At 32.7% G+C, this 25,604-nt stretch overlaps 1 long non-coding RNA gene across 1 annotated transcript; it reads left to right on the top strand.

The window, feature by feature from the left end:
• Positions 1 to 1,116: 1,116 nt before the first annotated feature.
• Positions 1,117 to 25,186, top strand: LOC123888922. The gene is made up of 30 exons (XR_006802374.1): positions 1,117 to 1,700; positions 1,805 to 1,865; positions 2,008 to 2,381; positions 3,183 to 3,238; positions 3,446 to 3,575; positions 3,660 to 3,707; positions 3,794 to 3,830; positions 3,913 to 4,083; positions 4,303 to 4,349; positions 4,435 to 4,620; positions 5,482 to 5,552; positions 5,639 to 5,730; positions 6,129 to 8,043; positions 8,211 to 8,269; positions 8,421 to 10,711; positions 10,870 to 11,265; positions 11,367 to 11,757; positions 12,915 to 13,053; positions 13,283 to 13,346; positions 13,440 to 13,553; positions 13,702 to 13,792; positions 13,971 to 14,081; positions 14,177 to 14,260; positions 14,481 to 15,992; positions 16,415 to 19,614; positions 19,798 to 21,065; positions 21,398 to 21,606; positions 21,882 to 22,817; positions 22,959 to 23,088; positions 23,189 to 25,186. It is a non-coding gene; the product is annotated as an uncharacterized LOC123888922 (long non-coding RNA).
• Positions 25,187 to 25,604: the final 418 nt, after the last annotated feature.

The following is a 25,604-nucleotide window of genomic DNA, read 5'->3' as shown; positions in this document are numbered from 1 at the left end:
ATATTGCAGACCATTGATTTTTATTTTTATTCTTATGAATAATTAGAATTATTTTTATATTAGTCTAGAGTTGTCGATTGTCATTATAAATAATTGTTTAATGAATCATTAGTTGTTGCTTTATTAAAGATAGTAATTGTAATTTTATGTTTTAAAGATTCCAATATTCTTGCTACCATTCTTTTGTAGGTTTCAACCAGATCTAACAATGATAGAGCTGCTTATTTTCTTAAAAAAAAATTAGAACTTATTAACTCGGTTATTTCATTACCCGTCTTAAGAACTTGTTTTCTTAAGTCAGTTCAAAATCCGACTTAACAGACCAAAACTTGTTATGTCACCTTTTATTAAGTCAAGTTCGGAACTGACTTAAAAAGCATTTTTTATACTAGTGTTTGGTTTGCATATTTCTTTTTAAGCATATATATATTTTCTTGATATTTTATTTCCTTTGGTGTTGCAGGGACGATAATAATTTTCTATCTCTTGTTTGATCTTCCGGTTTTGTATTCTGATTCTTTTTTTTTTTTTTCCTGGTCTTTTGATTGTGAGGTTTGATTTGGTTCTGATGTGATACATGTTAATTGAAAAACGACGTTGTTTTCTGCAGTGCAGTATGTTTTGAAACAATAACATTTGATTAGTACCTCAGGTTTATTTTGGTACCTCTACTTTGAATGTGATTTATTTGTTTCTTTTTTATCTGGCCCATTCTTGTTGTCTAGTCTTCTATTTTAATGATCAGCGCCTACTATGAATTGTTTGGGTTTTAATTGATTGCTCTTCCAATTCTCGTTTGATTATATGTGTAATCTTTTTGATTTGTTGATGTAATTTGTCGTCCAATAAATTTGCTATCGTTGTTAAAAATAAAAAGAATATTGAGATATTCGTTGATCCATTTTTGCAATGAGCTTATTTCTGATTTTTGGATATCTAGAACAATTTGCAATTCTTGATGATAATGAACAAGAATGATAATGGCTACAGATACATGGATAACATTTCTTTGATGAGTCGTTCTTTGTTATTTTATTTTTGAGCTTTGAATGTAAGATACAAATTGAATGTTGTGTACCGTTCTTCAAAAATAGGGTTTTTCATTCTTATTCTCTCATTCCTATTCATTCATTCTACAATCACAGAAGAGAACAACAGTCTTTGATTCTACCACCAAGAATCAATCATACAAAAAATCAACAACAACAACAACAACAAGAGTTTTGCAATGGCTTCAAGAATTGTTCCTCAACAACAACCCAGAGGTGTGTGTTTTCTTCAATCATACTAATTTTGATGTTTCATTAATTTTTCTGTGGTTCAATGTTTTGTTCCAAGATTGGAACTTTATTTGATGTTTCATTCATTTTTCTGGGGTTTAATGTTTTGTTCCAAGATTGGAACTTTATTTGATGTTTCATTAATTTTTCTGTGGTTCAATGTTTCGTTCCAAGATTGGAACTTTAGTTTCATGTTTTAAGGGTTTTGTCCCAAATCCAACAAAAGGGTCTTGATTTTTTTTCTGGATTTTCTGTTTGGATCTGAGATTTTGGGTTTAATTATTTTGCAATTGGGGGAGGGAAACCGGTGAAAGAGAACGGTGCAGCAGCTTAAGAAAGGAACCGAAGAGCACTTCTTGATATTGGAAATGTTGTCACTCTAAAAGGTGTTGAAGTCAAGCCAAATCGCCTTGTCACAAGGTTCTTTCCCTATCTCTCTCTCACATTCTATCTAATTTTGTGATTTTCTCTCTGATTTTGAGATTCCCTCTCTGATTCCCTATTGATTTTGATGATTCTTTTAGGAGTTTTTGTGCACAACTACTTGCCAATGCTCAAGCAGCAGCAGTTAATGAGAATAACAAGGTTCTCTTATATTATTTGTTGAATCTCTTTCATTGATTAATTGATTTAATTTAGTTTATGTTATCCATTGGTAAGTTAGTGATGATGATTGGTCTTTTTTTTTTATACTCAATATATACTGAGTTTTCTTTGTGGGTGTTAGTGTGTTACAGGGGAGAGGGCCTATAAATGTATGGTTTACTATGGAACCCATGGCAGCCAGAGGTTCAAATACTTAGCTTGGGATTTTGGATAGTGTCAGAGTTTACAGGGGCTAGAGCCTATAAATGTATATGTATCAGGAATGTAAGTACGAGTGAAGCAAGGATGAGGAATTCCCTACAACTTAGTTTGGCACAAGAATCTGCACTTTCATTTTGGTTATCTCTACTCTGATTATGAATTCTTCACGTTTCTTTGTATTTTTTGAGGATATGTTTTTTTATTACAAGGACCTGTTTTTGCTTTGGTGTTACAGGGGAGAGAGCTATGATTGTACTGTGGGATTTGGAAGCTTTGAGCCTTTGGATTCTACGGGTTATTTCTTTGCTTGAGTGTTGTTTGTTCTGGAATAGGGTGTCATAGTATAATGTGGCAGTGTTTGGTATTTATTTTTGTTTAGAATTATGAATCTATCTAATATTAGCATTGCATTTATTTCTTGGATAATAAAGATATAAGTCAAATTTCTTCAATGAGTTGTTCTTTACTATTTTTTAGTTTTGGGCTTTGTTCATAATTGCATTTAATAGTAAATCTACTTCTCTGCGGCGTGGTTTCCAAAATAATGTTTTTATGAGTTTTGATTTGGTTATCTCTTGTAAATTATTTTTGTTTTGTTATTTCTTTATCGATTCTGAGAGCATATAGTTCTTGATTAGTTATTTTCTCTTTAGTTCTAAAAGTGAGGTAATCGATAAACAGAATTCCTTTTGGTTCTATCTTCCTCTTGTTAGATTACCTTGGCTCCTGATGTTGAGGTTGGATTTGGTTCTTTGCTGGAATTTTCTGTTCATATTTTAATGACCTGCTCTTCCAATTCTTGTTTGTTCATGTGCACTTTTTGATATAATTTGTCATTTGATAAATGTGCTTATTGCTTTTAAAATAAAAAAAAAAGATTATTAAGATATTCGTTTATTCATTTTGTAGTCAGCTGATTTCTGATTTTTGGATATCTGGAACAAATTCATAGATAAAATTTCTTAATCATAATGGATTAGAATGATAATGGCTACAAATTCATAGATAAAATTTCTTCATTGAGTCGTTCTTTATTATTTTTGTTTTAGTTTTGATCGTAAGACACAAATTGAATTGTGAACCTGTTTTTTGCAGTGTGGTTCGTCAAAATAATGATCTTCTTTCATCATAGCATGGAGCCTCAAGTTTTGGTTTGCATATTTATTTTTAAAGCATATATTTTCATGATATTTTATTTCTTCTGGTTTGATAATACTTTTCTACTCCCTCCGGTTCTATATATAAGAAAAAGTTGTCTTTTTAGATTCATTGTAGAATTCATGTATCTAGACAATAATATAGTCTAAAAACATCCATTCTACAATGAATCTAAAAAATGAAATATTTCTTATATATAGGACCGGAGGGAGTATCTCATGTTTGATCTTCCTGTTATATATTCTGAGATATGGAATCTGAAAATCAAGTTCTTCGGCAACAGTCTCTGTGAAAACGATGTCAGAGCACCTTTCTACCCATGTATATGAGGTAAATTGTGCTTTCTTAAGTATGTATTTATGCATTCTCTGTATCTAAGTGTGAATCTTTTGGGCTATTGATTTTTATCTGCAGAAGAAGTTGGAAAATGGTCATCATTTGGTAGAAGATCAGAAAGCTATTGTATATATCTACTTTTGTCTACATTCTCTTTCTATAGCATTCCAGCTGTTATGTTGAATGGCATCTCAAATGAGTTCTCTTTGCAGGAAACACAGACCGACACACCTGTGAAAAAGTCAACATGTGTGTGCTTAAAATTTTACATCTAATATTCCAGTTCTTTATGCTACTATGTTCGTCTTTTTAACTCTTATTTCAAATGAAGGAAAATGTTGATTCCCTTATCAATTGTGTTATGAAAAATATTGGATTCCATCATGGAAAGCCTATTGCTGCATTCACCATTTACAAATGCCTTCTCCACTGGAAATCATTTGAAGCTGAAAGGACAAGTGTATTTGATCGCTTTATCCAGATGATTGGTTCTGCAATTGAGGTAATTTTTTTTATTTAGAAATATACAAGTATAGTACTTTGAACCTTCCCCTAATAACTTGAGGTTTTAGGAGAATTAATCCTTGTTATATGATTCTAATTTTCAGTGAAAGTCTATAATATATTTTTTTTTGTATTGTAAAATTACGTAATGGATCCCTTATCCAATATAATTTTTTTTGTATTGTAAAATCCGGTGGTTCAAATGACGCAACCCCAGTTAGAAAACCACCAAATCCAACATCCCTATTTGGCAGAACGACTATGGTAATAATAATCTTACAGTGTAATCTACTCTCCCTTTGACAATTAAAAGATTTCATATTTATTTGTTACCTTACCTGAATTGCAGGGTTTTCGGTCATCTCCTTCGTCTGCCAACCTTCCTACCCCATCGGAGGTTGTACGCAAAGTAGAGGCTAAGTATCCTGCTTTGCTTTTCAAGCAACAGCTCACAACCTACGCGGAGAAAATATATGGTATCTTGTGGGACAACTTGAAGAAAGAGTTGGCATCATTTATTTCGTTATGTATCCAGGTATTTTGAATACAATTGTTTAACTGAATCTGAATGGGATAAATAAAGTTGAATGTCTTATTATAATCCTCAGTTCTCATATCTTCTCCATATATATTTTTTTAAGTTCATATCTTGTCCATATATAATATCTGCCTTTTCGAGATACTTTATTGTTTCTAGAAATTTCTAAGAGGACTCCGGTCTTCCGATGTCTTTTCTCCGGATGGTCATAAGATTCTAGAGGTCGTAAAGTTGAAATCCTGGAGTTGGTTAAGTGCTAAGTAGACTGGTTTCAGATTTCCGATTTCTTTGTGGTTTACTAATCCCATAGGATGCTTGGTTTTTTTATTTATTTGTATAGCAATTACAGGTAGAATTATGTTGTATATAGTTGTTAGGTCCCTAATACTGCTATATGTGTGTTTCGGTAGGTGTGCTATTCCAGTTTTTCATTGTATCCGGCTGGTTTACATTCTCTTCTTGTAATTGTCTTCTAAGTTTTGGCACTTGTTCTAAAATTGTGTTTCAAATAAAGTTTTTAGCATATATTTTTTTTCAAAATACTATTTATTTCGTATTACTGATATATAGGCACCAAGGACATCTAAGGGAGTCTTAAGATCTGGCCGATCTTTTAGTAAAGATTCTCCCATGGGTCATTTGGCAGAGTATTATTTTTTGAAGAAGCTAATATTATTTTTTGGCAGAGTATTATTGAATCTCTCAACACTATTCTCTGTACTATGAAAGAGATCTTTTTAAGAAACTAATATTATGGCTTTTTAACAATTTGAGTATCGTGTAATTACTTTTTTTACACTAGCCGTTTATGCTATTTATAAAAATTGCGTATACATAATATATTGTTTTGGGTTTAAGGTTCCTCCTGTCCTAGTCCAAAAGATCTTCTCTCAAACATTTTCATATATTAATGTTCAACTCTTCAACAGGTAATTAGTTTCTGCATGCATCCTTTGACATGATTTTTTTGTTTGTCATGGTGTTTTGATCTTAATGTTTAACATTCTATTTTTAGAACCGGTTGAGGTTAGAAGACCACGATACTGCACCAGAACTAACATAAAAACATATCCGGTCCTAAAAGCAACCTTGGCTCCTGATGTTGAGGTTAGATTTGGTTCTTCTTGTTGGTTTCGATCTTGGAACTTTCTGTTCATATTTTAATGATCTGCAGCTACGAATGAATCGTTTGAGTTTTAATTGATTGCTCTTCCAATTCTCGTTTGATCATGTGAACTTTTTGATATAATTTGTCATTTGATAAATGTTCTTATTGCTTTTAAAATTAAAAAGAATATTAAGATATTCGTTTATTCATTTTGTAGTCAGTTGATTTCTGATTTCTGGATATCTGGAACAATTTGCAATTCTTGATCATAATGGATATGAATGATAATGGCTACAGATTCATAGATAACATTTCTTCAATGAGTCGTTCATTATTCTTTTTGTTTTTTAGTTTTGATCGTAAGACACAAATTGAATTGTGAACCTGTTTTTTGCAGTGTGGTTCGTCAAAATAATGATCTTCTTTCATCATATCATGGAGCCTCAAGTTTTGGTTTGCATATTTATTTTTAAAGCATATATTTTAATGATATTTTATTTCCTCCGGTGTTGCACGGACGATAATACTTTTCTTTCTCATGTTTGATCTTCCCGTTTTGTATTCTGATTCTTTTTTTTTTTTTTAGGTCTTTTGATTGAGGTTTGATTTGGTTCTGACTTTGATACATGTTAATCGAAAAACGACGTTTTCTGTAGTGCATTATGTTTTGAAACAATAACATTTGATTAGTATCAAGCCACGAGTTTATTTTGGTACCTCTCCTTTGAATGGGAATTATTTTCGTTTCTTTTTTTATCTGGACGATTCTTGTTGTCTAGTCTTCTGGATTTGCTCCTCTGTGATTTACCATTACGACTTATTCTTTCTTATTAATGTTGAAAACTATGCATGATTTAAGATTTTTTATTTTGTTTTTGTTTTCGTGTTTTGGGAGAGCTTGGTGGGCCTATCTTTCTTATGCTGATTTCTGACTTGGTTTGAAGAACTATGGTATTGTTCTTTCTTCTTGGTTCTTTTTCTACAATCTGTTTGTTACAGCCTAATATTAATTTTCTTGTGGTGTTAACAGAGTAAGATTTACACGGGTTTGGTATACCACAAAAGTTTTCTGCTTTTTCAAACACCGAACCTTTTGAATCACCGTCTTAAGTGTCTTATGTGGAGGAATCAACCTTACACGTGAACTATAATGTTCAGTTGGTTGTGTTGCATATTTTTTCTAGGCTTTAATTTGGTGATCTGTACTCATATTTGAATTCTTCACATTTCATTATAGTTGTTTCAGCATCCACACTTGATTCCTTTGTGAAAGCTTAAGGTGAGGTTATCATATTCTTCCAGTGTTGAAGTTTTTGCGAGTTTCTGTAACGTTTAAACTCAGTGGTTAACATACAAAATTCTGGTGTAACTCTTCCCTTCCCAAGGTAAGGATTTTCAACAACTTGGTTAGGTGGTGTTTGTTATCATGACCTGTTTCATTGGCCCACAAACTCCTCTGGTATTGAAGTAGGCTTAGTAAGCTTAAATTGTGACGTTTCATATTGACCACACCATGATATTAAATTGATAGTGAGGATATGATGTTGATCGATAGTAAATTCTTGTTGTTTCCATCTTTAGCATTTCTGAGAGCATATAGTTCGTGATTTGTTATTTATTCTTAGGTGTTGCCGGAGAGGATATGATTTTTATTTAAGTCTTGATATGTTTTTCTCAAAATCAAACTTCTCTTGACTCTTCTTTTACTCATCAAGATTTTGTTTTGTATAATTTTTTGATATAATTCTTTGTTTGGTAATCGAAAGATATGTTTATCCATTTTGCAGCGGGCAAGAGCTTTCGATGTCTAGAATGCATTCATAAAATGGACAAGAGCACACAGCCAATAGTTTTAATTTGGTGATCTCTAGTAAATTCTTTTTGTTTCAATCTTTATCGATTCTGAGAGCATAAATTTCATGATTTATTATTTATTCTTAGGTGTTGCTGGAGAGGATTTGATTTTGATTTACGTCTGGATATGCTCTTAGAATTTCACACAATCAAACTTCTCTTGACTCTTCTTTTACTCAACAAGATTTTGTTTTGTATAATTTTTTGATATAATCCGTTGTTTGATAATCGAGAGATGTGTTTATCCGTTTTGCAGTGGGCTATGAAGTTTCGATGGAATGCCTTGATAAAATAGACAAGAACATGGAGCATAAAGTTTTAATTTGGTGATCTCTAGTAAATTCTTTTTGTTTATCCATTGCAGCGAGCTGATTTCTGGATATCTCGAACAATTTGGGATTATAATGAATAAGAACGATAATAGCTACTACAGATGCATAATCAAATTTACTATAGATGTAAATCAAATTTCCTCAATCATTCTTTCTTTATTATTTTTATTTTTGGGCTTTCAACATACACTCAAATTGAATTATGAACCTGTTTTTCTGCATCATGGTTTGTCAAAATCAAAAAAATGTTGACCTCAAGTTTTGATTTGCTTCTCTCTTTTAAAATATTTCAGGTTTCAATAACTCCATCGCTTGCGAATGCATATTTTCTTGATATCTATGAATCAGCATGGTAATTTGTGAACACTGATTCCTTCTGGTTCTATCTTTCTTTTGTTTGATCTTCATGTTTTGTATTCTTATTCTTTTCTGGTCTTTTGATTTTGGTTCTGGCTTAGACCGCCATACATGTGAATTGAAATATGACACGCTGTTTTCTGCAGTGTAGTGTGTTTTGAAACAATAACATTATAAGCAGCATCAAGCCTCAGGTTTATTTTGCTACCATGTACTTGGGTTGTGAACTATTTTTATTTTCATTTCTATTCTTATTGTCTAGTCGATTTACTTCTTGGTCTATGTTTGGCTTTTTTATCTGATTTCTGACAGTGCAAAAGTTTACATGATTCTTTAGGAGTTGGGACAACTTGGCGGTCCTCTCTTTGTAATGTTGATTCGCGATTTTGGTACCTCTCTCTGTAACTTCAGATTTACTCCGTGGTTTTGCACACAACTTCTGGAATAACTCTTCCCTTCCCAAGGATTTAGGAATTTTGGACAACTTGGTTAGGTTATGTTAATTTTACTTCATTGTTTCTCTGTTGATTCTTGTTGTTTACTCTCTCGATCTACAGGAGAGAAATTAATGAATGTGCAACTATGGCGGTGATTATAATTGGTTGGGGGTTTGGTTTAATACTACTTATTAAGCATCTTTCATGGTGTATATTTTCTTACAATTGCTTTAATACTATTTTTTTTCAAGTTTATTTCATTCTTGAGAATCTGTGTATATTTGTCAAGACCCAATACTAACTCATATTTAGTCTGCTAAGCCTAGCCTTTACACTTTGTTAACTTTTCCTCTCTGCTGGGATTAATTTGGCAATGCAAATTTAGTTTTGAACATTTCTGCTGGGATTATTCTTTGCAAGTTTGGGCGAGATTATCAGATAATGGCGATTCATCATTGGGATGTAATGGCGATTATCAAATTTCTTCGATGAGTAATTCTTTATTATTTTTACTTTTGAGCTTTGAATGTAAGACAAAAATTGAATGTTGTGTACCTGTTCTTATGCAGTGTGGTTTTGTCAAAATAATGATGTTCTTTCATCATAGCAATGGAGCCTCAAGTTTTTGTTTGCACATCTCATTCAAAAGCATATTTTGTTGATATTTTATTTCATCTGGTGTTATCATTTTCTTTCTCTTGTTTGATCTTCCGATTTTGTATTCTGGTTCTTTTTTCTGGTCATTTGATTTTGAGGTTTGATTTGGTTCTGGGTTTGATACATGTTAATTGAAAAATGACATTGTTTTCTGCAGTGCAACGTGTTTTGGAACAATAATATTTGAGTAGTGTCAAGCCTCAGGTTTATGTTGGAACCTCTACTTGTAATGTGAAATATTTTCATTTTATTTTTTATCTGTTGATTCTTATTGTCTAGTCTTCTGGATTTTCTCCTTGATGATTTAACCATTAATACTTATTTTTTGTTTTGAATGTTCACATACTTCCTGTTCAGCCTATAATAATGTGTGGCTTCTGGGATCCAGTGGCAGGAAGAGGTTCACATACTTTCTGCTCAGCCTTGGGATAGTGTTGGAGCATGAGTGTGAAGCATTTAAGATTCCAGAGTAAATCTCTTTGCCATTCCCAAGGATGAGGAATTCTTGACAAGCTTGGTTTGGCACTTTTCTTTCCTGTTGATTTGCTACTTCCTTTGTTATAATTTATTGTTCATATCAACTTTCAACTGCCATGCTTAATGTTGCTTCCTTTTTTTGTTAAATAAGTTAATGATGGTTCCAACCAGTGCAATTGGTATTGTAATTACCTCATTGTAATTACCTCAAGGTAATTACAATACCAATTGCACATTAATAAGAATCAACCAGTGTTAAATAAGTTATTTTTTATCTGTTGCTTCCTTTTTTAATGTTGCTTCCTTTTTATCTGGTTGGAATAATGTTGCTTCCTTTTTTCAATTTGTATTGTAATTACCTCATTGGAGTCAATCAAGTTAGCAATCCTTGCAAGCTCCTCAATGATCCGCTGGTTTACTCCAACCAGTGCATTATTTTCCAATATGATTTTATATCGTACTATATACAAAAGGATTTGGTAGATAGGTAAACAGAGAGAGAGAGTGATTGATTGTAAAATTGATATATTATACAAAAGGGTTATAGTGTTCCATTTTTCATTTTGAAATACTCAAGACAACACTAAATCTTTATGTTTTCCATTTTTCGCTTTTATTTTCAGATTTTTTCCTTGAGGAAGTTTTCAACGACACTTTTGACATATGATGAGACATCTCATTTATTTTTTAATGAATGCAACGAAATGTACTAAGTGAATGTTTACTGTTGTTATTGTTGGTGAGACCAGAGGAGTGTCGGGAGCAGCAGACTCTGATACATCTCCATCAAAAGCAACGAGAGTAACAACGGGACAGCGTCGAAAGCAACAATGAGCCGCATCTCTATCAAAACCTTAAAGCATTAGGTATATGGGCAATTGCATAATTTGAGAGGAATTCTTGTTCCCTGCAATTCTGATCAGCAACTTGGTTTGGAGAATTATGCAACTATTATTTTTTTTCATGGTTTTTCATACACCTATTTTTCACAGCGTAATTTTGTTGTAAATGCTGGTGTTAACAGGGGTACATGGATTTGGTGGTAACAGGGTTACATGGATTTGGTGTATGTCCTTTCTCAAATGTACTGCAACATGTTAATTTCGCTGACCGAAGTGGAGAAATTGGAGATGAGTGCTTCTGCAGTATGTTATATATTTTTAACTGTTGCTTAGCCTAATTGGGCATGATTATCATTATTCATCATTGCCATTGGGATATAATTGGTCTTTTTTTGATATGTTTATGTATTTGTTTTCGAAGAATTGTTCTTAGCTTGTGGACAGGTTGGTGTGTTGAAGTTTGTGTTTCTTCTGGTGTTGGAGTTTGTGTGTTTCAGAATTCGGAACCTGCTCTTCCCAAGATGAAGAATTTTGGACGACTTGGTTACATCGGAGGTGTTGTTTACTCGTTAGGAGAGGTTTTCTATAATCTTCTTTTACTTTACTGGTTTCTTTTGTTATTTGTGATTTGGATGATGTTGACGGTGATACTCCTAAAAAGATATCCTTTTCATTACAGTGGTCCGGGACTCCTGTGTTAGGAGGAAGCCAAAGTCACACATAATCTGCAGGCTTTAATTTGGTTATCTCTTCGAAGACACCTAATAAGATACCCTCTTCATTAGAGTGGCCATAGGACTCCTCAGTATTAGGTGGAAGCCAAAATTGTATTATTTAATAGGGCTACATGATCTTGCAAATTGGATGGAAATTTGGTCAACTCTTCTAAGAATCTTTACATTTCAATATTTTTTTGATACTCAGCATATACTTTTGTCGGTTCCTGAGTTTTCTTTGTGGGTGTTGCAGGGGAGAGAGCCTATAAATATGTGCTTCACTATGGAACCCGTGGCAGACGGAGGTTCACTGTTTCTTTTTTTTACTTGTTACTTTGGTCTCCTGATGTTGAGGTTTGATTTGGTTCATTTTTAATGTTTTGCGCCTACTATGAATTGTTTGGGTTTTAATTAATAGCTCTTCCAATTCTCGTTTGATTATATGTGTACTCTTTATGATATAATTTGTCATTCAATAAATTTGTTATCGCTGTTAAAAATAAAAAGAATATTGAGATATTCGTTGATCCATTTTTAAAGTGAGCTTATTTCTGATTTTTGGATATCTGGAACAATTCTCTTCTTTTACTCATCAAGATTTTGTTTTGTATAATTTTTTGATATAACTCTTTGTTTGGTAATCGAGAGATGCATTTATCTGTTATGCAGCGGGCTAAAAAGTTTCGATGTCCATAATGACTTGATAAAATGGACAAGGATGGATAACGATTCAATATAGATAAATTAAATTTCTTTAATATGATTCGTTCTTTACTATTTTTATTTATTTTTTGGCTTTGATTTTAAGACGTGCAAATTGAATTTTGAACATGTTTCTCTAGTTTGATTTTGTGATCTCTATTGAATTTTGTGATCTATATTATATTCCTCTTGTTTGATCTTCGCGTTTTGTATTCTTATTCTTTTCTGGTTGATAATTTGGTATTTTGGTTGTGGTTGGTTTCGTTCTTGGAGTTTGCTGGTTTTATTGTAATGATTTGATATTATTATCGAGTTCGGTATGGTTTTAATTGAATTGTTCTTCTAATTCCACTTAGGCTTCAGATATTATTCTTCGTGTACAGATGGGTGTTACCCCATCACACTGAAATCATGTGTAGGTGATGAATTCTTCAACATCAAAGAAATTTTACCTCATCCCCTACACATGATTCACACTGAAATCTTTCAACATCGTGTCTACTTAAATCTTCTTTTATCATGTCTTCATAACCTTGGTAGACAGATGAAATTTAAGTGATAGGAACATGAAAGCTAAAGGAGAAACTGGGGGGTAATTTACAAAAGAAATCTCTTTCTTTTGATAATATTTTCGGATCTTTATAACATGTAGAAGGTATATTATGTGAGTAAAATTTTTTGACTGCTAGACATTTGATAGTTTCAAATCAGTGCATATCAACTTTCAACAACCATGCTTAATGTTGTTTCCATATTGTTTTTTTTAATTTAATAAGTTAATGATGGTTACATATGATCTATATATCCAGGTTATTTTCAAAACAGAGAAATAAAACTAAAAAAGTTAGCAATCCTTGCAAGCCCCTCAATGATCTGCTTGTTTACTCCAAACAGTGCATTATTGTCCAATATGATTTTACATCCTACTACAAAGGATTTGGTAGAAAGGTAAACAGAGAAAGTGATTGATTGTAAAATTGATATATTAATACACTAAATCATCATGTTTTCCAATTTTCGCTTTTATATTCCGATGTTTGCCTTGATGAGATAATAGGTTAATTAAAGAAGTTTTCCACCACACATTTGAAATATGATGAGACATCTCATTTTTTATTTTTTTATTTATTCAGAGACATCTCATTTATCTTTTAATGAATGCAACAAAATGTGCTAGGTGAATGGGCAATTGCTTAACTTGAGAGGAATGCAAGTTCCTTGCAATTCTGATCACCGAATTGGTTTGGAGAATTATGCTACTATTATTTCTTTATTCTTGGTTTTTTCTACAGTTATTTGTCACGTCGTAATTTTGCTGTACATGTCTGGTGTAGGGTTACATTGATTTGGTTTATTTCACAAGTGTCCTTTCTCAAATCTGCAAAATGTTAATTTTTATGTCCGAAGTGAAGAAATTGGAGATGAGTACCTCTGCGATACATTTTTCGGTCTGTGTTATATACTTTCAACTATTTCTTATTTGACAATCTGAACTTAGATTTGAACATTTCTACATTCATGCTTCTCAATTCTTCTCTGAAAGCTTGGCAAGATTATCATTACTCATCATTGGCATATAATTGGTCTTTTTTTTAGGGATAGTGTTGGGGCATGAGTGTGAAGCATTTAAGATTCCAGAGTAATGCTCTTTGCCATCCCCAAGGATGAGGAATTCTTGACAAGCTTGGTTTGCCACTTCTTTTGTTATAATTTATTATTTCCATTTTCTTGCTATTATTTAGGAAATGGCTGTTTGCGTACATTTTTTTGCTCTATTTACTCTTGTTTTATGAAGAATTGTTTGCCTAAATTTTGGATATAATTCTAAATTGGATGATTGAGAGATGTGTTTATTTATTTTTCAGCGAGTTGAAGTCTTTGGATATGTAGAACAAATTACGATTCTTGATTAAATTAAATGGTTGAGAACGGAGAACACATCCAGATAAATCAAATTTCTTCAATTTCTTCAATGAGTCAGTCTTTATAATAAAATTTCTTCAGTGAGTCATTCTTTATAATTTCTATTTCTTTGTTTGGTAATTCAGAGAAGCGTTTATCCGTTTTGCAGCGGGCTAAGAAGTTTCGATATCTAGAATGTGTTGATAAAATGGACAAGAACATGTAGCCAAGAGTTTTAATTTGGTGATCTCTGGTAAATTCTTTTTGTTTCAATCTTTATCGATTTTGAGAGCATATATTTCCTGATTTTGAGAGTACTGTGTATGATTTTGATTTACGTCTTGATTTGCTTTTTTATGAATTTCATAGAATCAAACTTCTCTTGACTCTTCTTTTACTCATCAAGATTTTGTATAATTTTTTTATATAACTCTTTGTTTGGTAATCGAGAGACGCGTGTATCTGTTTTGCAGCGGGCTAAGAAGTTTCGATGTCTAGAATGACTTGATAAAATGGACAACAATGAAGAAAGATTCAATATAGATAAATCAAATTTCTTCATGTTCTGTATTCTTATTCTTTTCTGCTTGATAATTTGGTATTTTGGTTGTGCTTGGTTTCATTCTTGGAGTTGCTGGTTTTATTGTTTGATTTAATTAATATTATTATCAAGTTCATTTTGGTTTTAATAGACTTGTTCTTCCAATTCCTCTTATTTTTCAGATATTATTCTTCGAGTACAAATGGGTGTTTTGCTTTTAATCTGTTGGCAACACGCTGGAGTTCTGATTTGAATTTTTCCTTTTTACGAAGCTTGATGCATGATTATCACCCTCGGGTTGAAGTTTTTGTGAAGCTTACTGCAGGGTATTGTGTTTTGACATCATTAGATATATTTTGGTAAACTTTTCAATTCCTCTATTCTCTTTGGACTCAAGCCTTGGTCTGTTTTCTTATATTGGGACTCAATTCCTCTATTCTCTCTTTGTAACTATGATATTCTGATCAGCGACTTGGTTTGGAGAATTATGCTACTATTATTTCTTTATTCTTGGTTTTTTTACAACTACTTGTAATAGTGTAATTTTGTTGTACATATCTGATGTTCACAGGGTTACATGGATTTATTGCATTTCATAAGTGTGTCCTTTTTCAATTGCACTGCAACATGTTAATTTTATTGTTCTCCTTCTAATTTCTTTTCAATCAAAGGGTTAACTTGTTCTAATTTCTTTTCAATCAAAGGGTTAACTTGTTCATTTCTTTGTTAGTTTGGAAACACAAAAATGCGGCTTGGTTGTGCATGACGAACAAAGGGTAAGGTAATTAGCTTTTGGAAGCTGCAAATGGTGAACATGTAAAAGCTTCAAATGTTGATACTATTTTATTTTATTCTTGTTTGGTTTTATAACATGATTATATGCTACCTTGCCTCTAGAGTTTGTGGTTTTATTATATGCTATCCTTTTGTATTTCTTGTGCATATAGGATAGTGATTTTTAATTCAATTTGATGTTTAAAAAAAAAATGGTCTGCTTCTACTAAACTGGGGCTGGTGGTCCTTGTATAATGTTACATATTTTGTTGTGTATATTGTGTTTAAGTTATATGGACATAGGCTTAACTAGCTCTAAGATTGTGTTTGTAGTGTCTCTTTGTAAATGTTGGTTTTGTAATTAAAGTTATTGACATATAAATGGTGGTTGATTGTTTGGGTTTCTATTTTGACTATATCACTAGGAATGAGAAATAGATAAAATCAAATATGAGGAAGATGTGCTGCTCTTTTCTCTTCCTAGATCCTTTGAATCTATTCACTTAAATATTTAGGTTACCATCATAAGGGCCTTGCAACAAGTCTCTTGATTGTGCACCAAATATGTTAAGGGTCATGCTTCTGATGATTTTTTGGGTTTTTTACCTCTTGTCGCAGTGCAGCATGTTTGCAGTGCCTTCTTCATGGTACCCTGCTCTGCTCCGGCTAAGTAAGTATATACTATTGTTATTTATTATTCCCTTATTAGTCATAATATAATATTGCAGACCATTGATTTTTATTTTTATTCTTATGAATAATTAGAATTATTTTTATATTAGTCTAGAGTTGTCGATTGTCATTATAAATAATTGTTTAATGAATCATTAGTTGTTGCTTTATTAAAGATAGTAATTGTAATTTTATGTTTTAAAGATTTTTTTTTTTTTTTTTTTTTTTTTTTTTTACAGAAAGTTGATGGTTTATAAGTACCACCAACTTATTTACAAAGAAAATACTACAATTGCTGCTGCCAAGGATCGAACCCCTGACCAACAGCCTACACCTGCTCAGTCAGCAAGTGCCAACTGAGCTACCCCACCCACCCTATGTTTTAAAGATTCCAATATTCTTGCTACCATTCTTTTGTAGGTTTGAACCAGATCTAACAATGATAGAGCTGCTTATTTTTTTAAAAAAAAATTAGAACTTATTAACTCGGTTATTTCATTACCCGTCTTAAGAACTTGTTTTCTTAAGTCAGTGCAAAATCCGACTTAACAGACCAAAACTTGTTATGTCACCTTTTATTAAGTCAGGTTCGGAACTGACTTAAAAAGCATTTTTTATACTAGTGTTTGGTTTGCATATTTCTTTTTAAGCATATATATATTTTCTTGATATTTTATTTCCTTTGGTGTTGCAGGGACGATAATAATTTTCTATCTCTTGTTTGATCTTCCGGTTTTGTATTCTGATTCTTTTTTTTTTTCTGGTCTTTTGATTGTGAGGTTTGATTTGGTTCTGATGTGATACATGTTAATTGAAAAACGACGTTGTTTTCTGCAGTGCAGTATGTTTTGAAACAATAACATTTGATTAGTACCTCAGGTTTATTTTGGTACCTCTACTTTGAATGTGATTTATTTGTTTCTTTTTTATCTGGCCCATTCTTGTTGTCTAGTCTTCTATTTTAATGATCAGCGCCTACTATGAATTGTTTGGGTTTTAATTGATTGCTCTTCCAATTCTCGTTTGATTATATGTGTAATCTTTTTGATTTGTTGATATAATTTGTCGTCCAATAAATTTGCTATCGTTGTTAAAAATAAAAAGAATATTGAGATATTCGTTGATCCATTTTTGCAATGAGCTTATTTCTGATTTTTGGATATCTAGAACAATTTGCAATTCTTGATGATAATGAACAAGAATGATAATGGCTACAGATACATGGATAACATTTCTTTGATGAGTCGTTCTTTGTTATTTTATTTTTGAGCTTTGAATGTAAGATACAAATTGAATGTTGTTTACCGTTCTTATGCAGTGTGGTTTTGTCAAAATAATGATATTCTTTCATCGTACCATGGAGCCTCAAGTTTTGGTTTGCATATTTCTTTTTAATGCATATTTTCTTGATATTTTAGTTCCTCCGGTGTGTTAATTTTCTTTCTCTTGTTTGAGCTTCCGATTTTGTATTTTGGTTCTTTTTTCTGCAGCGCAGTGTGTTTTGAAATAATAACATTTGAGTAGTATCAAGCCTCAGGTTTATTTTGGAACCTCTACTTGGAATTTGAATTCTTTTCATTTCATTTATCAGTCAATTCTTATTGATTTACCATTAAAACTTATTTTTTCTTATGAATGTTCACATACTATCCGTTCAGCCTATATGTGTGGCTTGCTAGGTTAGGGATCCAGCTGCAGGAAGAGGTTCACATAGTATCAGCTCAGCCTTGGGATAAAACAATTGTTTTACTTGAATGTGCGTATTTGTTTTGGGATAGTGTTGGAGCATAAGTATGAAGCATTTAAGATTCCAGAATAAATCTCTCTGCCATCCCCGAGGATGAGGAATTCTTGACAAGCTTGGTTTGGCACTTTTTTGTCCTGTTGATTTGCCACTTCCTTTGTTATTATTTTTTATTTCTATTTTCTTGCCATTATTTAGGAAATGGTTGTTTTGGCATACTTTTTTTGCTCTCTTGACTCTTGTTTTATGAAGAATTGTTTGCATAACTTTTGGATATAATTCTTCATTGGATGATTGAGAGGTATGTGTTTATCCATTTTGCAGCGAGATGAGGTCTTTGGGTATGTAGAACATTTTGTGATTCTTGATTAAATGGTTAAGAACGGACAACAGATCCAGATAAATGAAGAATTATATCCAAAAGAAACATTTCTTTAATGGGTCATTCTTTATCATTTCTATTTCGTCGCTTTGATGGCAAGACATACAAATCGAGCAGTGAAAATGTTTTTCTGCAGCACACGACTTCTTAAGAGCATGGAGCCTAGAGTTTTAATTTGGTGATCTCTAGTAAATTCTTTTTGTTTCAATCTTTATCGAGTCTGAGAGCATATATTTCATGATTTGTTAATTATTCTTCGTTGTTGCAGGAGAGGATATGATTTTGATTTACATCTTGATATGCTTTTCTCAGAATTTCACACATTGAAACTGCTCTCGACTCTTCTTTTACTCAACAAGATTTTGCTTTGTATAAGTTTTTGATATAATTCTTTGTTTGATAATCGAGAGATGCGTTTATCCATTTTGCAGCGGGATAAGAAGTTTCGATGTGTAGAATGCCTTTGATAAAATGGACAAGAACATGGAGCCTACAGTTTTAATTTGGTGATCTCTAGTAAGCTCTTTTGGTTTCAATATTTATGATTCTGAGAGCATATATTTCATGACTTGTTATTTATTCCTTGGTGTTGCAAGAGAGGATATGATTTTGATTTATGTCTTGATATGCTTTTCTCAGAATTTCACACAATCAAACTTCTCTTAATTCTTTGGTTGATAATCGAGAGATGCGTTTATCTGTTTTGCAGCGGGCTAAGAAGTTTCGATGTCTAGAATGGCTTGATAAAACTTCTCTTGACTCTTCTTTTTCTTAAAAATATTTAATTTGTATAATTTTTTGATATAATTCTGTGTTTGATAATCGAAAGATGCATTTATCCGTTTTGCAGCGGGTTAAGAAGTTTCGATGTCTAGAATGGCTTGATAGAATGGACAAGAACATGGAGCCTAGAGTTTTAATTTGGCGATCTCTAGTAAATTCTTTTTGTTTCAATCTTTATCGATTCTGAGAGCATATATTTCATGATTTGTTATTTATTCTTTGGTGTTGCAAGAGAGTATATGATTTTGATTTACGTCTTGATATGCTTTTCTCAGAATTTCACACAATCCGACTTGGTTTCATTCTTGGAGTTTGCTTGCTTTTATTGTAATGATTTGATATTATTACTGAGTTTGTTATAGTTTTAATTGACTTGTTCTTCTAATTCCGCTTATGTTTCAGATATTATTCTTCGTGTATCGATGGGTGGTTTTTGTTTAATCTGTTGGCAACACGTTGGAGTTCTGATGTTAATTTTTCTTTTTTGTGAAGCTTGATGCATGGTTATCACCTGTGGTTGAACTTCCTATTTTGTGAAGCTTACTGAAGGGTTATTTCTTTCTGTCATAGCCTTACTAGCAGGCTGGTTACACCTACAACCGAAATGGAAACCGAGCGTTTCGTGGTTTAAAAATGCCGAATCCCGCCTTAATCATCATTTGTCAGGACTATTTGGAGTCAGTGTGTTTTAAAATCATTAGATATATTATGGTAAATATTTCTTGAAATGTAAATTATTTTCAATTTCAACTGCTCTATTATCTGTGGACTCCAGCCTTAGTCTGTTTTCTTATATTGTGTGACAGTGCATAAGTTTTGGAGAAATTGCGACGGCTTTGTGGGGTTCTTTTTGTAACTATGATATTCTGATCAGCAACTTGGTTTTTTCTACAGGGTTACATGGATTTGTTGTATTTCATATATAAGTGTCCTTTCTTAATCGCACTGCAACATGTTAATTTTGTTGTCCGAAGTGGAGAAATTGGAGACGAGTGCCTTTGTGATATGTTTTTTCTGGCTCTGTTATATATTTTCAACCGTTGCTTGGCTTAATTTGGCAATCTGAACAATTTTGCAATCATGCTCCTTGGTTCTTCTCTGCAAGCCTGGGGGAGATTATCAGTATTCATCATCAGGATATAATTGGTCATTTTATAATTGCTAGTGTTGAAGTTTGTGTGTTTCAGTATGCAAAACATGAGTACAGTATTCTGGAATAACTCATTTGCCTTTCCTGAGATGAAGTATTTTGGACGATGTAGGTGCCATTTGTCTGATGACTTGGTAATGACTCGTTGGGAAAGTTTTCTTTAATCTTCTTTTACTTGTTTGAGTGGTTTCAATTGGTATTAGTTATTTAGATGGTGATGATGTTGATACTCCAAAAAAGATATCCTTTTGGTTATAGTGGTCCAAGACTCCTCTTTGTTAGGAGGAAGCCAAAATTGTGTCACACATCATTTGCTTATCTCTTCTAAGACTCTTTCCATTTCAGTCTACGTTTGATACTCAGCATCTACTTTTGTCAGTTTCGTTAAGTTTTCTTTGTGGGTGAAACAGGGGAGATAACCTCTGCATGCCCATGGAACCTGAGGCAGGCAGAGGCTCTCATATTAATTTGTGCTTTAGGAACAATATTATGAAGCATTCCCGTAAGATGAAGAATTCCAGACAGTTTGGTTTGGCACTATTTTGTTGTGTTGATCTACCGATTCCTATTTTGTGCTTCATAATTTGTTTCTTCTATTTTCTTGTCATTTGTGATATATAAGAATAATAATCCTCTCTCTCAAATAGTTATTCCTTACAAAATCTGGAATTGGAGCAAGAACTTGGTATAGGATTTGGTTGGATGAATGTCTATTGTTGTTGTTGTTGTGCCCAATGGAGCACAAGAATCTGCAATTGTCTGTTGTTGGTTGTGCTTTCATTTGGTGATTTCTACTCTATGAATTCTTCACACTTCTTGTCGCTTTGAGGATCTCGTTTTCTCGAGTTTCCTTTGGGTTTTACAGGTGGATATGTGCTATGAAAGTTGTGGCGGAGATTATCAAGGATGTGTTTTTGCTTTTGTGTACAGGTTTAAGAGGCTATGACTGTACTGTGGCCATTCAAAAGATGCAGTGAACATTGGAGGTGCTTTGAGCCTTTGGATTAAACGGGTCATTTTTTCCTTTAATGTACTTGTTCTTAATAAGTGTCCTGTGATACTGTAAGATGACAATGTTGATTTTAATATTCTGAATTATGAATTTAAGTATTAGGTGACCTTCAATATTTATGATGATGTAGTACACATCTTTTTTTTCAGTGAGTTGAAGTTTGGATATCTCGTTTGTAGATACTTGATACAATTGTCAAAATAATGTTCTTCATAGAGTAGAGCCTTCAGTTTTGATTTGGCGATCTCTAGTAAATTCCTTTAGTTTCAATATTTCATTGATTTTGAGAGCATGTATTTATTGATTTGTTACTTTTCTCTTTGGTTTTGCAGAAGATGTACAATTCCTTCGGCTTCTATCAACTGCCTCTGCGCTTTGTACTACTTGCATTCATGCTTCTCTCATTCCTTCTTGGGATATAATTGGTCTTTTTCTTACTTATATGTATTTGTTCCCGAATGATAGTTCTTTGATTGCGTGCAAGCTGGTGTTGAAGCTGTTTATTTCAGTGTCCAGAACCTGAGTAGTACTCTATCATAAGGTACAAGATTCTGGAACAACTCTTTTCCCTTCCCAGATGAAAATTTTTGGACAATTTTGGTTACGTACGTCATATGTGTTGTTTGCTCTGATGGTTTGTTCATTGATGACAACTTAACTTTGTTCGGAGAGATTTTCTCTAGTCTTCTTTTGCTTTTTTTTACCGTTAGTTGTGATCTATGATGATGATGGGCACCAGAATCTGCAATTGGCTCTCTTCATGTTTTCTGTTTGAGGATGTAGTTTACTTGACTCCTTTGTCAGTTTTTGTGGCAGATATTATCAAGGACATTCTTGCTTTGGTGTTACAGGGGAGAGAGCCTGTGAATGTTTTAGCTTTGGTCAATTTTCCTTGAATCAACTTGGTGGGCCTCTCTTTGTACTTCTGATCTGCGACTTGGTTTGAGGAATTATGATACTATTCTTTCTTATTGAGTACAACATGATATTGCAAATTAGAATGAAATTTGTTGTGCAGATGGTGTTGTAAGCTTTAATTTGGTCATCTCTACTAAGAAAGACTCTTCATATTTATATCTTTTTTATACTCAGCAACTATTATGCGAGACATCTATGAATGTGTGGTGTACTGTGGACTGTGGCTAGCAGAGGTTAAATACTATCTATTCAGTTTTGGGATAAAATTAGTAATTTTTTTTGCATATCTCTATTTGTTTTGGGATTGAAGATATGCTTATGATGGTGTCCTGTCAATTCAAATATCTTCAATAAGGCATTCTTTATCATTTCTATTTCTTTTCTTTGATGGCAAGACATACAAATTGAACGGTGAAAATGATGTTCTGCGCACGGCTTCTTCAGAGCATGAAGCCTAGAGTTTTAATTTGGTGATCTCTTGTAAATTCTTTTTGTTTCTATCTTTATTGATTCTGAGAGCATATATTTCATGATTTGCTATATATTCTTTGGTGTTGCAGGAGACAATATGATTTTGATTTACGTCTGGATATGCTTTTCTCAGAATTTCACACAATCAAACTTCTCTTGACTCTCATATCATGATTTTTGTATAACTTTTTGATATAACTCTTCGGTTGGTAATCGAGAGATGTGTTTCTCTGTTTTGCAGCGGGCTAAGAAGTTTCGATGTCTAGAATTACTTGATAAAATGGACAAGAACGGAGATATTCAATATAGATAAATCAAATTTCTTCATGTTCTACATTCTTATTCTTTTCTGCTTATAATTTGGTATGTTGGTTGTGGTTGGTTTCATTCTTGGAGTTTGCAGCTTTTATTGTAACGATTTGATATTTTTACCGAGTTCATCATGGTTTTAATTTTCTTGTTCTAATTCCGCTTATGCTTCATATAATTATTCTTCGTGTATAGATAGGTGCTTTGCGTTTAATCTGTTGGCAACTCGCTGGAGTTCTGATGTGCATTTTCCTTTTTTACGAAGCTTAATGCATGATTATCACCCTCTGGTTGAACTCTATAATTTTGTGAAGCTTACTGCAAGGTAGTGTGTTTTGAAATCATTAGATATATTTTGGTAAACTCTTCAATTCCTTTATTCTCTGTAGACTCCAGCCTTAGTCTGTTTTCTTATATTGGGACAGTGAATAAGTTTTGGAGAAATTGGGACAGTTTTGTGGGGCTCTCTTTGTAACTATGATATTCTGATCAGCGACTTTGTTCGGAGAATTATGCTACTATTATTTCTTTATTCTTGGTTTTTCTACATTTACTTGTAATTTTGTAGTAGAGTTACATGGATTTGTTGTATTTCATTAGTGTCCTTTCTCAATCGCACCGCAACATGTAAACTATGTTGTCCGTAGTGGAGAAATTAGAGATGAGAGCCTTTGCGATATGTTTTTCTGGCTCTGTTATATATTTTCAACTCTTGCTAGGCTTAATTTGGCAATCTGAACTTAGATCTGAATATTTCAGCAATCTGAACTTAGATCTGAATATTTCAGCAATCATGCTTCTTGATTCTTCTATGCAAGCTTGGGGGAGATTATCAGTATTCATCATTCGGATATCTTTGGTCATATTTTTTATATGTATTTGTTTTCGAATAATTATTCTTAGATTGTGTACAAGCTGGTGTTAAGGTTTGTGTGTTTCAGTATGCAAAACTTGAGTACAGTTTCCTGGAATAACTCTTTTCCCTTCTAGAGATGAAGAATTTTGGACGACATGGGTGTTGTTTGTCTGATAATTTGATCGTTGGAAAAGGTTTTCTATTATCTTCTTTTACTGGTTTGAGTGGTTTCAATTGTTATTAATGATTTAAATGATGATTGATACTGATGATACTCCTAAAAAGATATCCTTTTGGTTACAGAGGTCCGGGACTCCTTTGTGTTAAGAGGAAGCCAAAATTGTGTCACATCATGTGCCGGCTTTAATTGGGTTATCTCTTCTAAGACTCTTTACATTTCAGTCTATGTTTGATACTCAGCATCTAATATTGTCAGTTTCATTTAGTTTTGTGTGTGGGTGAAACGGGAGATAACTAGTAAATGTGTGGGGTGCCTGTGGAACCTGAGGCGGACAGAGGTTCTAATACTTTTTTTGTGCTTTAGGAACGTCAGTATTACATTTTCAAAACAACGAAGGCAGATATTGCACGAACGAGTAGTAGCTAATCTATGGCACCCAGGTCAGTATTAGATTTTATTGCGACCAAGTTTCAAATGATGAACAATACCTAGGGTTTCCTTCTCTTTTTTTTCCAATCTAAATTGTGAGCTTTCGTGATTTGGTTTGTGTGTCCTAACTTTTGGTTTTATGGTATTGAATTAAGAAATAGTGGTAAGAAATATGCGTACATTCCTTTCAATCTTCTTGTATGGTCTTCTTTTATTGTTAAGAAAAATATAAGATATTTTGCATAATCTACTTGGTTAGGAAACTCTAGAGCCAACATGAATGCATGCCAGAGATTGCTTAAACATTAGTCGCGCAGTCTTCTAGGTGGTTTTGCCAAAAAAATAAAATAAATGATGATGCTACCGGTTCTGCAAAAATCGTTTTTTTAATTGGTTAAATGTATGTGCACCATACTTAACTGATTACCCCCAAGAGGGACAAGGCAGCATCACATAGCAGAATTTCAGTGATGACAAATAGGAATTTTTTGCAGTACTAAACATGTCTTATTTCTTCTCATACTAAATATCATTTTACTTATTGTGTTAAAATTTGTAATAACCTTATCATAAAAGGCACTTAAATAAATGGAAAATATCTTGATAATGCACAGGTCGAGACAACTTGTGAAAAAAACTATGCTTTTAATTAGAAGTGGGTGTACCAAGGGTTAAACTCTAGACTACTTGTTCATTAAGGCTTTGATACCATATCTAGAACCAACTATCTCAAAAGCTTGTGAATGGTATCAAAGTATCTTAACAATGGTATTGTCGTATTGGTACCCCAAGTGTCTGAGAGACCTAGAGACCTAGTAATTCTCCTATTAGAGCCCTACTTATATCTTCTTATGTATTGTGGGTCTACCAACATAAGTGACTCGCCATGTTAGTGTTGACTTGATCAAAATTAGACTTTTGCAAAAGTGGATAAACATAAGGGTCAGAAGTGCTATTTTGTAAGTCACGAGACCAAAATTACAAGTTTGTGAAACTTAGGGGGCCATAAGTACAATATATATATATATATATATATATATTAAGCCAGTATATACTATGACAAAAAACAATAAGCAACAAACTTACTTTCTAAGGTACTGTTTGACCCGGCTTTTTTAGGTCTTAGAAGCTATCCGAAAGCTAAAAGTAAAAATAAGAACTTTTAAGAAAAGAGCTAAAGTTGTTTGGTAGTTGTTATTTTTTTTAGCTTCAAAGTTATTTTTAAGCGAAAAATTGTTTGGTAAAATATATTTTTAAAAGCTTAGATTTATAAGACAATCAATAGTATAAACTATAAATGGATATTTTAAAAATAAATGTCTGATTACATGTTGGAGTGAGAAAGAAATTAAGAAAAATAATGTTGCTATTGTAG

Source organism: Trifolium pratense, linkage group LG6 (genome assembly GCF_020283565.1).
Source record: "Trifolium pratense cultivar HEN17-A07 linkage group LG6, ARS_RC_1.1, whole genome shotgun sequence".
Taxonomy (NCBI): Eukaryota; Viridiplantae; Streptophyta; class Magnoliopsida; order Fabales; family Fabaceae; genus Trifolium; species Trifolium pratense.
This window is presented reverse-complemented; position numbering and strand designations above follow the sequence as displayed.